Source organism: Engystomops pustulosus, chromosome 7 (assembly GCF_040894005.1).
Source record: "Engystomops pustulosus chromosome 7, aEngPut4.maternal, whole genome shotgun sequence".
Taxonomy (NCBI): domain Eukaryota; kingdom Metazoa; phylum Chordata; class Amphibia; order Anura; family Leptodactylidae; genus Engystomops; species Engystomops pustulosus.
In genome coordinates, this window is record NC_092417.1 from 94,342,415 (window position 1) to 94,358,025 (window position 15,611).

General features: G+C 40.6%; 1 long non-coding RNA gene across 1 annotated transcript in view; it reads left to right on the plus strand.

Annotated features, from left to right (window-relative positions):
* The first annotated feature begins 5,332 nt into the window (after nucleotides 1-5,332).
* LOC140068893 (uncharacterized) overlaps nucleotides 5,333-15,611 on the plus strand; it is a 32,399-nt gene continuing 22,120 nt past the window's right edge. The window contains exons 1-2 of the long non-coding RNA XR_011848616.1: nucleotides 5,333-5,398; nucleotides 10,780-10,975. This is a non-coding gene — a long non-coding RNA (uncharacterized lncRNA). The remainder of the gene's footprint in view (nucleotides 5,399-10,779; nucleotides 10,976-15,611) is intronic.

Here is a 15,611-nt window from a genome sequence, read left to right on the forward strand (position 1 = left end):
GAAGCTAGGGAGGGATGAGTAGGAGAGGAATAGCTGAATGCAGCTTCTGAACTGGAGTTTCTCTCTGCCTATTTAGGTCCTGCAGAGAGGTATGCTCCAGTGTGAAGGGATTCCTGCTCTGCCTCCTGCTTAGAGCCACCAGTGGCAGGAGTCCCTCTTGGTCATGGTGGCCTTGGGAAGGTGCCCACTTTGCCTTACCCTACTGCCTGATAATCGAAGCACATTGTTATCACACAGGATATTGTGCCTGTGAATAGTGCAGAGGAATCAGCAAATATTTTCTCAGCTAGTGCCCGCTCACACAGCTGAATCTTACAATGAGCATCTAAAGCAGTGTTAGGAGCAAGATCAGTACTAAAACTGAGTAAAAGATTCGCAAGGGGTTAAAAGTTATCTTTATCATGTAAGCTTCACTAGGGGATGAAGATTTGAGAACTTTATTTAATTGGTTTAATGGGCCCTATATTGTCTATAATTTGTATACGTTCCATCGCTGGCAAATTTGCTGCTCAGCACAGAACTTGTCTGGCTTGCTTATCAAATGTAATTAATGGAGTGAAACAACTTTAGAAGGATATTCTGTTGGAAGGAGATAATGTTTTTCAAGTCCTGCTTGGACCTATATTATCCTTGAATGTAATTTCAACTTTTTCATTTTACTAGATATTGTGCGAAATGGTTTAATATGTTTCGGACTTGCGTTAGCTGAAGCAGCACAATTCTCACCATCACCTAGACAGATTAGTACATTGATATTCTGCAAATTAATGGGATATAAAATGAGAAGCTTTTTTTGTAAAGCTGCAAGTTGCTGGTACTTCTTTAGAAGTAATACTCTTCCTTGTTATATAGGATCACACCATGAGTATGAGGAATATGTCTTGGCTTTGGTGTTCCTAAATGCCTCCTGGGTAAAAATTGACTAATAGAAGATGGAGAAACTTGTAAATTTGTATAGGGGTCAAAGAGCTTTGTTACACTTTGGGGCAGATTTATTTACCAGGTCCAGTCGCGATCACGCGGTGCGTTGTCCGACGAGGATTCAGGTCTGCCGCGATTCACTAAAGTCGTGCGTCCAATTTTCTGCAAATGCTGAGGTCCGCCGGAGTTCACCTTCTTCTTCTTCTTCTTGCATGTGAGTGCTTGATCTTGCGACACAATTCCGTTTTTACATTCCACGGTTTATCCGAATCCGTTGGGTTGTCCTGATTTCTGTCGCATGCAAGCTGATGCGCCACAATCCGTTCACCTGCGCCAAAAACCCGGGGCAATTCAGGGCAAAATGGAAATATTCGGGAAACCCGTCAGAATCGTGGTCCGCAGACGCTTAATAAATTAGCCCCTTTGGGTCACAGCCACAAGCTGCAATCATGGGTCAGAGTCCAACAACATAGGAGACAAGAGATGTGAGTGAAGGGGCAAGTAAATAAATACCGTAATGATCAATTGGATATCACACTGACACATTCTGCAGTGTTATAGTAGTCATATGCATCTACTATGCCCTGTATCTATCTGCCCTTATCTGTGTCTGTTACTTCATGCTCACGTCCCATGGGTAGCAACTATGTTAAAACACTGCATGGTAACCAGAGAGGTATTTGCATAACCTATGGGTAGAATTTACTTTTCAAGTGTGACACAAAGTAGGTCAATTATTTCTTACAAAAAAAAAAAAAATTACCACTAGGGGGCAGCTTCTAGCTTGGTATCCATTGAACTGATCATTAATAATAGACTGAATTCTGCAGGCACAGGAAAACAATATCAGTGCTTTCTTTTTTTTCCCCTAGACTGCATGTTATATTCTGGCAATGCACATTTTCCAGATTTTACTTATCTTTTTCATCTATTTTCATCCACAAAATGTGGGTTGAGCAAGGCCGCTCTTTGTTCTATGAGAATGTGCTCTAAAATGCACAATTATGTAATGAGCCTGATACTATTTGTATGAGATAGTACCCAAGGGACTCACAGAACAGAAGATTAAAAAAAGAAGAAATTTATAAGAGAAACAGAACTAATTTCAGAGACACAATTTTAGCCACAGTGTAGAAGACTGCAAGGGTTAACTATGAGGTTACTTGTGTATAAAGTGTCCATTTTAAATAGAACCTCTGTTGTCTCTTGACTTATGACTAATATGGGCTCATTGTAGTGTTGTCCAATCCCAATGCATAAAATGAGTACTGCATACTGAACCTTAACCCCTTCCCGCCGCAGTCCTTTTTCGTTTTTGCGTTTTCATTTTTCACTCCCCACATTCAAAAATCTGTAACTTTTTTTATTTTTCCATGTACAGAGCTGTGTGATGGCTTATTTTCTGCGTAACAAATTACACTTTAAAATGCTGGTATTTAATATTCCATGCCGTGTACTGGAAAGCGGGAAAAAAAATCCAAATGCAGTGAAATTTGTATAAGTTTTAGAATGTTTTCATACATTTAAAAAAATGAAAACCTCCTGTACAAAATTTTTTGGGGGGATTTTGCCATCTTCTGGTGCTAATAACGTTTTCATACTTTGGTGTATGGAGCTGCGGGTGGTGCCGTTTTTTTGCAGATTTTGATGATGTTTACAATTATATCATTTTTAGGACTGTATGACCTTTTGATCACTTTATATAGAATTTTTTTTTTAAATGGCAAAAAAGTGCCATTTTCAACTTTGGGCACGATTTTCCGATACGGGGTTAAACACAGTTAAAAACTGTTATCATATTTTGATAGATAGGGCTTTTTAGGACGCGGCGATACCTAATGCGTTTATTATTTTTACTGTTTATTTATATTTATATCAGTTCTAGGGAAAGGGGGTGATTAGAATTTTTAGTTTTTTTTATTATAATTTTTTTTTTAACTTTTTTTTATTTTTACTATTTTTCAGACTCCCTAGGGTACTTTAACCCTAGGGTGTCTGTACGATCCTATCATATACTGCCATACTACAGTATGGCAGTATATGTGTATTTTACTCCCCATACATTACAATGTGCTGATAGCACATTGTAATGAATGGGTTAATCCGAAGTAGCTTCGGGTCTTTGTGAGACCCGAAGCTACCATGGTGACGGATTGCCGCTCCCCGATGACGTCACGGGATGTTTGCACCTTTGCCGGCGGCGATCTGCAGGAAAACACACGCGATCGGTGCCGGCAATATGCAGCAAAGATTTAACGGCTATGGAGAGGGCTGGGCCCGACATGTGACGTACTATTACGTCACATGTCGGTAAGGGATTAAATGGAGCCTTTCAGAGTTTTAGCCATACAAAGCTGAAATAGTGTTAAATAGCAGTCCTGGAGATTTGTATATCCATACATTTGTGTGCTGTTATTAACAATAGGACTGAGATTATCTGCTGTATTATCTAACCAGGAACCTTCTACTACCCTTACTCAAGCTGCGCTATATCCAGTGCATTAATCCAGCTACAATCCCGGAATATAAATCAGTTTTCATAGTTCTATTGCTACTAATACCACACTAACACCTATCCAGGTCCTATATCCAACACTCTCTGCAACTTTGTATGGACAGAACCACTGGTAGAGACCCTTTAAAGAGCCACTTCATGTGAAAGAAATGTGCTACCAAAAGTGTAGGGCCTAAGGGGGTCGAGCATGAAATTGTTATTTGTGATCTGTCTGAGATTTTAGCTGTAGTTTCTGCTTGTTTTCCTGGCAAAGAAGCCAAAGTAAATCTCATTCAATGTTTTCCATCGGATAAATGAAAATTGCTTTCCTCACTAAAATGAACTGTGGCTCACTTCTCATTTGTCCACACAACATGCTGCTCTGCATGTTTGGTCACTGTATAGTGGGATTTAAACCCAAATACTCTTAAACATTGAGACACTGTATGATGAGACAGATCCTCATCATACATGAACTGGCAAAAAATTGCAGCTGCAGTATTGAAATGTTTACCCATGGAGATACTCAGCATTATCCTGTCCTCTCTTGCATTTGTATTTCGAGGGCCTTCTTGGGGGACTTTAATGAGTTTGTGATGTTGTAAAGATGCAATATTCAGGAAATCAATTTGAACAGTCTTCTTTCACATTTATCTCATTTACATTTTTATCCTGTTCTTTAGAATAGATACAATTTATGAAATAAGTCTAAAATGCTACTATTTTACTCATGATATTTTCCCATAGGACTACACAATGACCTTAACATTTAGGAAATTAGGCCCCATTTACTATAGCCCCTGCACCAGTTTTCTGGCGGACTTTGCACATTATTTTATGTGCAAACTGCTTGCATGTGTATTTAAGAAGTGTTCGCGCCACATATGTTATGGCTGCACTATACCCAGCGTGACAAAAGATTCTGCACACTCAGACTGTGCGACACATTCATCATGCAGAGTCCGACAGAAGTGTGTTGTACACCCATTTTTAAAGTAGTTAAAAAAAAGTGGTCAACTCCGTTGGGCGCCAGATCCATAAAGAATGGGCACAATTGGCACACCTTTCGCACTTCACAGGCAAACTGCACATAGTACAGTTTGCACTGCTTTTGATCAACGTGGGCTATTGTGTATTGTCCTCTAATTTTGATCTCCAGTGTATATGGGTTTTCTTCTCACCCCGTGAAAAAAATTTATGCATTTTGGCAACAGCATATCAATAATTCATCTTTTCTTAAATAGTAGCTTAGATATAGAAGCTTAACTCTATGTATGCTAGATACTTTATATGTTTTTTTGTATGCCATTATTTGATCATACATTGATCTCCCAAGTGTAGGGAAGACAAGACTGGCAGCTTACAACTTAAAAAGTATATCCACATATTTTTAAAAATCTTTTTAAATCTTAATATCAATTCTATCCCGTTGAACTGAAAATGATTGACTTAACAAAACTGGTATAGGGGAGTGGGGCTGCAAAGATAGGCACATTCACATGTTGGATTCTAACACTACACCTTCAAACGTGCCCTGGCAATAACAGTATACAAACAGCAACCATCAACATTGTCCAATAGAATCTATGGCAGATTGAAAGACCACCACCTATCCCATTGTGATATGGTGCCCACAATTTACGCTACAGCTTGAAATGCTAATTATTTTCTGCCATATATAAAGGTAAGACCTATATAGCGCCTTTATAAATGGCAGAAGTTTAGAAATAATTTCCATTACCTCAACTATACAGCTATTTAAGCATTTAAGAAATAAATAGTATCATGGACTTGTGTCACTGGACTATAATGAAATATAAAAGTACTTCTATAATAGGAAACTTGTGTGGTAATATTGTTCCATCAACCTATTATGAGCTCAGTATGGCCTCATAGAGAGTCATTATTTAGAATCCAGTGGATATTTATTCACAAACCGAACATGACACGCTTACTCTGCAGTGTATAGCATGCAGGCAACTGGTAAGTGCACTAACCCTAAGCACATAGACAGACATAGTTAAAATGGTTAAGAAAATAAACCTATAATTATTTAATTTTGAACCATACATAGAGATATAGGCAGAGATTTATCAAGCTGCCTAACAGTAAGTATGTGCTTAGTTGCCCATGGCAACCAATTACAACTCCCCTTTAAATATTCATGAGCACTGGTAAAATGAAAGCTGAACTACGGTTGGTTGCCATGGGCAACTAAGCACATTCTTACTCTTAGGCAGCTTAATAAATCTCCCCCGTAATGTTAAAAAATCCTTTCTGACACTAAATCTGACAGTCCGAATAAAACACTGTCTCAGAATTTTATCTCCAGAAGTTTAATTATTAATTATTTAACCCTAATTTATATTATTATTATTTAACCATATAACAACCACTCTATTTACTGTTTTTTTATGGCGGCTGTTCAGGGTACTTCTTCAAATCAGAAGAAGAGTGCAGGACCTAGCATCATGCTTCTGCTGGTGCTGGGCTTATCACAGCGCACACTTGCGATTAGAAAAGCACCAGTTCTGGGTGTTTAACCCTTTAGACACTGAACATGGACTGTGCTGTCTAAAGAGCTGCAGAGTGAGCTACATCTGTCACCCATGATGTCACACAGCAAACTGTGTTCCAGTTAAGCTCTGCCTTTGTTAACTTTCTATTAGGCCAGGCTGGAAACCTAATGTATGCCTGTCAGTGATCAAACAATCTCATGTCAGTATCCCCTTGTAAGACAAAGTAATATACAAACTGGAAAAAAATACAAAAGTTTGATGTAAAAAAAAAGGTTAGAAAAAACACCAATACACAAAAATCAACTTCCCTTCCTGAAAAATGTTAAATTGCACACATTTTGGACTTCCCCACCTGACAGATCCCAAGCTGGAAAACTATACTAGAAATGGTAAACTATAACTTAAAAAAATAAAGTAAACAAGTCATGATCACCACCTTATGAAAACAGTATTGTGCAAACTAAAGATGTCTTTTATGATAGCCATTGATCAACTCATTGAGGAGATATAATTAGGAAGTGCAATATCCACCAACTAGGGGCCTGACCACAATGTGGGGGCAGCTGGATTCTCTAGTACCCGTGTGGTACAAACTGGCCCCATTTATGCCCATTAGGGCCAGCGAGAGGATGCAAGAAGTGGGAGAGGCAGTGATGGGAGCACTCGCAATATCTATGTAGTGATAAATACCCAAGTAGATGGTGAAGGGGAGGCCCACAGTGTTAGCAGAAGCAACCAGGCATCACACATGGAGACAGGGATGTTGAACAATAAACTCTCTTAATTGGGACACAGTCCAATGAAGCAATAGGTAACAGGCTGTGGATGTTGCACAAGGAAGTCAATTGGTTGGATGTATAGCTTGATGTGGGAGAGTACCTGCATCCTGGTCCAGTAGTTAGGGGCTGACTAGTAGCTTAGGCTGCTTAAGCAGACATCCTGACATGCAGTCTCTTTAGAATTTGGCACACATAACTACTGGTCTGGCAGAACATTATCCCTCTGAAGGTTGACAGCAGCTAGCAGGCTAGAAGACTTAACTGAACCACCTGGAAATCCAGCCATAGGCAATATATACAAACTTCCAGATCTGGGGACTTCCAAGGCTTCCAACCAATCACTGGTCTTGGGCTGCAAAAAGAATCACATGATGAAACATTTAGTGTAAACACTATAAACATTAACCCTCTAACACACAGGTATAGCATATGGTAGATGTAATACTGCATGATGATACTAGATGGTAGAATAGGACAGAAAATAGGAGGATGTTCTGTAGAAATAGATAAAATCCTTGAATTAGCATACAGAGCTACACACACACCATTAGCTAGCCAGGAAGCAAACTGGAACAAATTTGGTTTGTAATGACTCATCCACTGGGCGTTAACAGAAGGACAAGATGTTGTGTTTATCATTGAACTTAGCATATTCAAGGAAACACATCACAAATTATTGCAATCACGAATTATTTGGTAATAATATCTTCCTTTATTTTGCTTGCAATGAAAAAACACACAATAGAATGAAAAAAAAGTAATTTGTGTAAAAATCATTTTACACAAAACTCCAAAAATGGGCTGAACAAAAGTATTGGCACCCTCAGACTAATACTTGGTAGCACAACCTTTAGACAAAATAACTGAGAACAACAGCTTCCGGTAACCATCAATGAGTTTCTTACAAGGCTCTGCTGGAATTTTACACCATTGTGTCATGGGTGTTCCCACGGGCAGCCAGCGCCACTCACCTGGCCTCGCTCCTGATTCCTGTCCGCTCTCCTTGCGCACCCCTATGTCCTTAGGGCGTGCGCGCCGGCTTCAGGAAATTTATAGGGCCAGCACACCATTAAATGGCGCTGGCCATTTTCCCAGAAGGCTATTTAAACCAGCCTGTGTGTTCCTGTGTCCTGCGTTCCTGTGTGCCTGTGTTCCCATTCCCATCTGCCTGGACCCGTTGCTGACCTCGGATTGGACTTGAAGTTGCATCTCTGCTGCAAGCCCTGATCCTATGCCTGGATCTGACCCTGAGACTGTCTACTGCTAAGGTACCTCGGCTGCCACCACGGGCTAGTTGCATCCGTGGAGCGACCTGGGGGTACCCTGCCGCAGCAAGTCCATTCTGCTTTGCAGCGGGCTCTGGTAAAGAAAAGGTGCCACTTAGACTGCGGTCCCAGGTGTATCCACAAATCCTGAATCCTGACACATTATTCTTTGGCAAACTACTCCAGGTTCCTGAGATTTGAAGGCTGTCTTCTCCAAGCTGCCATTGTAAAATCTCTCCACAGGTGTTCTATTGGATTCAGGTCTGACTCAATGCTGGCCACTTTAGATGTCTCCAGTGCTTTCTCAAACCATTTTCTAGTGCTTTTTGAAGTGTGTTTTGGGTCATTGTCCTGCTGGAAGACCCATGACCTCTGAGGGAGACCCAGCTTTCTCACACTGAGCCCTACATTATGATGCAAAATTTGTTGGTAGTCTTCAGACTTCATAATGCTATGCACACGGTCAAGTAGTCCAGTGACAGAGGCAGAAATGCAACCCCAAAACATCAGGGAACCCCTGTCATATTTGTCTGTAGGGACCATGTTCTTTTCTTTGAAGGGCTCTTTTTTTCCTGTAAAATGTTGATGCCTTTTCCCAAAAAGCTCTACTTCTGTCTCATCTGACCATATAACATTCTCCCACGTTTAGGCTTTCTCAGGTAAGTTTTGGCAAACTCCAGCCTGGCTTTTTTATGTTTATGTGTGGGTATCCTACCATACAGATAGTACCTGTTGACACTGTTGTACCCTCGGACTGCAGGGCAGCTTGAACTTGTTTGGATGTTAGTCAAGGTTATTTATCCACCATCCCCACAATCTTGCATTGAAATCTCCTGTCAATTTTTCTTTTCCCTCCACATCTAGGGAGGATAGCCACAATGCCATGGGCTTTAAACTTCTTGATGACACTGCGCATTGTAGACACAGGAACATTCAGGTCTTTGGAGATGGACTTGTAGCCTTGATATTACTCATGTTTCTTCATAATTTTGATTCTCAAATCCTCAGTTCTTTGGTCTTCTTTCTTTTCTCCATGCTCAATGTGGTACACACAAGGACACAGAACAGAGGTTGAGTCAACTTTAATCCATTTTAACTGGCTGCACATGTGATTTAGTTATTGCCACTGCCTGTTGGGTGCCACAGGTAAGATACAGGTGCTGTTAATTGCACAAATTAGTGAAGCATCACATGATTTTTCAATTAATGCTAATATTTTTGTCCACCCCCTTTTTTATGTTTGGTGTAGAATTATATTCAATTTAGCTTTTTGACAATCCTTTTTGTGGTTTTCCATTGAAGACAAAGTAAATGAAGATAATAATACCAAAGAATTTTATTGCAATAATTTTTTGGAAAAAAGAGTATTATCTGACAGAATTGCAGAATTGACAGAATACACATCCTGGTATCTTATCCAATTTAAAGCATACAATAAATACAGCATATTCAAAACCACTTGAACCAAATCGCTAAAGCAGCTATAACTACAACACCATATATAGGGTTAAAGTGCAAGTGCACCAAGCAGCCAAAACGATTGTCATCATATTGCCATATATAAAGTTAAAAATTCATGTACAAAAATCAACTATAAGAAATACCAACCAGGCTGCCTATAAGTACAAATGAGACCCAGGAGTGACCTCACCACCACAGACCCAGACGCACATTTCCACGTCGCTTCCTCGAGAGGTACTGATACATATTGATTTAGTCCAGTTTGTCTGTAGCCCTGATGATTTGCTATATATCTTCAATATATCTTGTATAATACCTATAATTCTGGATGAGTTGCAAAGGTACAGTAGCATATCATCAGCATATAATGACATCTTCATTTTCTTCTGACCATATGTCAGGCCCTCCACTCTCTCCTCCCCTTAAATTCTGATAAGTTAAGTTAAATTCTGAAGCCGATACTTCAATAATCAGTGAAAGGAAGAGAGCGAAACCCTTCTCATAAAATTATCTTTCAACTCTATGAAAGGCATTATTTGCATCTAGTGTGAGGATCGCTTTCGCATCCTGGCCTTCCACAGGCGTCTCCAAGCAAGCATATAGTTTTCTCAAGTGGTAGTTTTGCCTGGCATAAACCAGCATTGATCTCCATTCACTAGCTTTGATATTACTTTCGCCAAGTTATGACTTATATAACTACCTTCACATCAATATTTAATAGGGAGATTGGTCTATGGGCATCAGGGTCTGCTATATCCTTCCCTTATTTATGAATTACTATAATATTCACCGCATACATTGAGGTAGGCAACACTCCTGCTGCCTATGCCAATGTGAAGACATTTAGTAACATGGAGAGGACCAGAAATTGTACTACAAATAATTGTAATTAACGCCTATTAAAATATGCTCATATCCCCGTATTCAAGCAATAACGTTAAAACAGTATCAGTGTCAAATTTTGTTCTGCAGTTTCAGTTCTGCTGGATGAGTACCACATTGAGGTGAATATTTTTCAGACGGCTGCGTGATAGGCATCTTTCTAAAGCTGGGAGTCACATGTGCCCATTGGAGTCCGGACGGTCAAACCAGCTGTTGGAGCGGCGTCCAGGCACTCAATTTTATCTCAATGGTGACTTATTTCAGTGCTTGCAAGGCAACTCCTTTGGCTTGTGGTTATTTGTTCACTCTTTCTGCTATGTAGCTGACCATTTTGTACCTCACCGCCATATCGGTTTTTGATTCAGTTTGTTTTTCCCTGTCCTGACAACCACCTACTGTTTCCGCAATGCCTTTACTGTGATCACTGTAGTTATTGTTGCTCTCTCTTCCTCTCTTAGCTCCATAACAGGTATTTCTTGTGTATACCTGCCTTTGAGATTGCAGCATCTTCTTGATTTGCCAAAGGAACAAGTCTGAGCCAGTGTTAATACAATTTCACCTGTTCAACATTTCCTCGGAAAAGCAGGAAAAGCTTGACCTTAGCACTAAGTTCTGCACCTCTATGACTATATACAGCCAGTTTGCACTTCAAAGGTGAGTTTCTGCCATTACCCTGTGCTACATAAGGCATATGATCTGAAAGGTTCTAATCTGCTACTCGTAGTGGTCTTTCAGGGTAATTTCTGTTGGTTCCCTTTAATCATCTATAAATTATTTTTGTAAGCATTTTTGTTTGTTTTAAAAATTTATAAATTGCTGTTATCAGCAAAGTATCACCCAGGGAAAGTAAATCCTAAAAGTGTTTCAATAATTTGCACACTGTTCATTGCACAAATGAACAATGAATGTTAATTTAATGCAAGAAAATACAAAAATCTTCCTCCCTTCCCACAGCCTTGGCCTTACACATAATTAAACAGAGCTGAAAATATGTAAAACTGAGAACGTAGCTCCTAACACAGGAACTGCTGGAATAGAGAAGAGAATTATTCTGAAACATGTTATGCTGTTGCTTTGTGAATCTATCTTTAGGCTAAAAGTGCAGTATTAATATTTCATAAACCTCAGGTTCTTACTAAAAACAAGGTGATTGAGAAGCAAATCACATATCCGTGTTAATGGAATATTCCAGCATTGTTATTGGAGTCATTGGGGAATTTGATTTTTTTCCAGAATGATGATATGCCAAGAATAATTCAGTTTAGTAATGTTTATTACATACCTGGTCACTAAAATGCTACTGATATACAGGGTACCAGCTGTAAAACAATGTATAAGACTGAAAGACCACATGAATACAAACATAAATCCATGGTAAATCCAAGGGACTCATTATATAGACCAGTTACATGGAAAAATGTTGGGATGTGCACATTTGGTGTATGATTTTTGTTTTTAAAATGATTCTATGAAACAATTAAAGGCATGTTTACTTCCCCACCATTTGCTTCTAAAATATTGTGGTGGTGATGTGTCATTCAGGCACTGTACTTGAAATGTTCATTTTATCAAGCAAGTAGCAGAACACTGGCAGAGGTGGAGATTGACTTTTTCAATGAGCTTGAATCTCCATGTCCCTGCCAGTTTCGGACATTCTACGACCCGCGCATCAACTTTTTGCATGTCACGGCCTTGAATGGTTGGAACCTCTTAGCAAATATGGGCGCAGGACGGCCAGCGGGGGACTGGTGTTCTAAACGCTGTTCTTAATGAATTCCCCCCACAATGTTTTGAGGACACATATGGAAGGAACACAATGTAATGGGGGAACCTGTGTCTGTAATACAGTCTTGAGGAACACATTTTTTGGGGGGCACTAAATAAAAAAGATAGTGATTATAACTGTGCTAGGCACTAGTGTGCTTGCTGAAAATGTATTCTTTAAAGTAATACTCCCAATATAATCCAGCCTAAAGGATCACTCTTCCACAAGATAAAAATGTAAATTGTGATGGCTTGTTACTGTACGTGGCCAGAGCTCCTCAGGGGATAGCCTTTTGCTGTAAGTGAAAGGGCATAATGTATTTGCCTCTGCTACAACTCAATTGACTGGCAGGTTGCCAGCGTTTCAAACACCAAGCAGTTTTGGCATACCCGCATAGCAGTCACACACACGTGCGTGGTATATGAGCATGCCAACTCCGGGATTCAAGGATTTATGACTTGGCTGTGACGAGCTCAGTGACGAGCTTTTTTCTATATTGTGTAAAAACTATAAAGAACTATGTACACTAAGCCAACTAAATATTGATCTACAAGCAATGGACAAGTAATTGGTTAGTCATTCTGACTAAGTGGGTTCTACCATCTCAGCAAGCACACTAGTGCCTACCACAGTTGTCATCACTATTTTTACATTTTTTTTAGAGATGAGCGAACATGCTCGTCCGAGCTTGATGCTCGGTCGAGCATTAGGGTACTCGAAACTGCTCGTTACTCGGACGAATACTTCGCCCGCTCGAGAAAATGGCAGCTCCCGCCGTTTTGCTTTTTGGCGGCCAGAAACAGAGCCAATCACAAGCCAGGAGACTCTGCACTCCACCCAGCATGACGTGGTACCCTTACACGTCGATAGCAGTGGTTGGCTGGCCAGATCAGGTGACCCTGGGATAGACTAGCCGCTGGCCGCGCTGCTCGGATCATTCTGTCTCTGGATGCCGCTAGGGAGAGAGCTGCTGCTGGTCAGGGACAGCGTTAGGGTGCTAGTAGATTACTGTTAGGCAGGAGTGATTCAACAAGAACCCAACAGCCCTTCTTAGGGCTACAATAACGTTCTACTTTTTTTATTTTAATTTGCATCTATTACCATTTTGTGAGGAATTAGCAGGGGGACTTGCTACCGTTGTGTTTAGCTCTTAGTGGCACACATATCCATAGCAAAGGCCGAAGTGGGAAAATTCAGTAGGGGTTGGATTTCTATTAGGCACTAACTCAGTGTCATCTCATCTGGCATAGTAGTGTGCTTCCTTTGATACTTGGCTAGAAAATAGCCATAGGAGAATACAAATAGCTTCTTGAAGCCTACAGTAGCGTTCTATATATTTGATTTCTGGTTGATCTGCTGGTGGCTTTAGTTTCTGCAGTGCATGTACTTGCCAATTCTGAGCAATTTGTAGTGAGACTTGCGACCGCTGTGTTCTGCGCTTAGTGGCGCACATATCCATAGCAAAGGCTGAAGTGGGAAAATTCAGTAGGGGTTGGATTTCTATTAGGCACTAACTCAGTGTCATCTCATCTGGCATAGTAGTGTGCTTCCTTTGATACTTGGCTAGAAAATAGCCATAGGAGAATACAAATAGCTTCTTGAAGCCTACAGTAGCGTTCTATATATTTGATTTCTGGTTGATCTGCTGGTGGCTTTAGTTTCTGCAGTGCATGTACTTGCCAATTCTGAGCAATTTGTAGTGAGACTTGCGACCGCTGTGTTCTGCGCTTAGTGGCGCACATATCCATAGCAAAGGCTGAAGTGGGAAAATTCAGTAGGGGTTGGATTTCTATTAGGCACTAACTCAGTGTCATCTCATCTGGCATAGTAGTGTGCTTCCTTTGATACTTGGCTAGAAAATAGCCATAGGAGAATACAAATAGCTTCTTGAAGCCTACAGTAGCGTTCTATATATTTGATTTCTGGTTGATCTGCTGGTGGCTGTAGTTTCTGCAGTGCATGTACTTGCCAATTCTGAGCAATTTGTAGTGAGACTTGCGACCGCTGTGTTCTGCGCTTAGTGGCGCACATATCCATAGCAAAGGCTGAAGTGGGAAAATTCAGTAGGGGTTGGATTTCTATTAGGCACTAACTCAGTGTCATCTCATCTGGCATAGTAGTGTGCTTCCTTTGATACTTGGCTAGAAAATAGCCATAGGAGAATACAAATAGCTTCTTGAAGCCTACAGTAGCGTTCTATATATTTGATTTCTGGTTGATCTGCTGGTGGCTGTAGTTTCTGCAGTGCATGTACTTGCCAATTCTGAGCAATTTGTAGTGAGACTTGCGACCGCTGTGTTCTGCGCTTAGTGGCGCACATATCCATAGCAAAGGCTGAAGTGGGAAAATTCAGTAGGGGTTGGATTTCTATTAGGCACTAACTCAGTGTCATCTCATCTGGCATAGTAGTGTGCTTCCTTTGATACTTGGCTAGAAAATAGCCATAGGAGAATACAAATAGCTTCTTGAAGCCTACAGTAGCGTTCTATATATTTGATTTCTGGTTGATCTGCTGGTGGCTGTAGTTTCTGCAGTGCATGTACTTGCCAATTCTGAGCAATTTGTAGTGAGACTTGCGACCGCTGTGTTCTGCGCTTAGTGGCGCACATATCCATAGCAAAGGCCGAAGTGGGAAAATTCAGTAGGGGTTGGATTTCTATTAGGCAATAACTCAGTGTCATCTCATCTGGCATAGTAGTGTGCTTCCTTTGATACTTGGCTAGAAAATAGCCATAGGAGAATACAAATAGCTTCTTGAAGCCTACAGTAGCGTTCTATATATTTGATTTCTGGTTGATCTGCTGGTGGCTGTAGTTTCTGCAGTGCATGTACTTGCCAATTCTGAGCAATTTGTAGTGAGACTTGCGACCGCTGTGTTCTGCGCTTAGTGGCGCACATATCCATAGCAAAGGCTGAAGTGGGAAAATTCAGTAGGGGTTGGATTTCTATTAGGCACTAACTCAGTGTCATCTCATCTGGCATAGTAGTGTGCTTCCTTTGATACTTGGCTAGAAAATAGCCATAGGAGAATACAAATAGCTTCTTGAAGCCTACAGTAGCGTTCTATATATTTGATTTCTGGTTGATCTGCTGGTGGCTGTAGTTTCTGCAGTGCATGTACTTGCCAATTCTGAGCAATTTGTAGTGAGACTTGCGACCGCTGTGTTCTGCGCTTAGTGGCGCACATATCCATAGCAAAGGCCGAAGTGGGAAAATTCAGTAGGGGTTGGATTTCTATTAGGCAATAACTCAGTGTCATCTCATCTGGCATAGTAGTGTGCTTCCTTTGATACTTGGCTAGAAAATAGCCATAGGAGAATACAAATAGCTTCTTGAAGCCTACAGTAGCGTTCTATATATTTGATTTCTGGTTGATCTGCTGGTGGCTGTAGTTTCTGCAGTGCATGTACTTGCCAATTCTGAGCAATTTGTAGTGAGACTTGCGACCGCTGTGTTCTGCGCTTAGTGGCGCACATATCCATAGCAAAGGCTGAAGTGGGAAAATTCAGTAGGGGTTGGATTTCT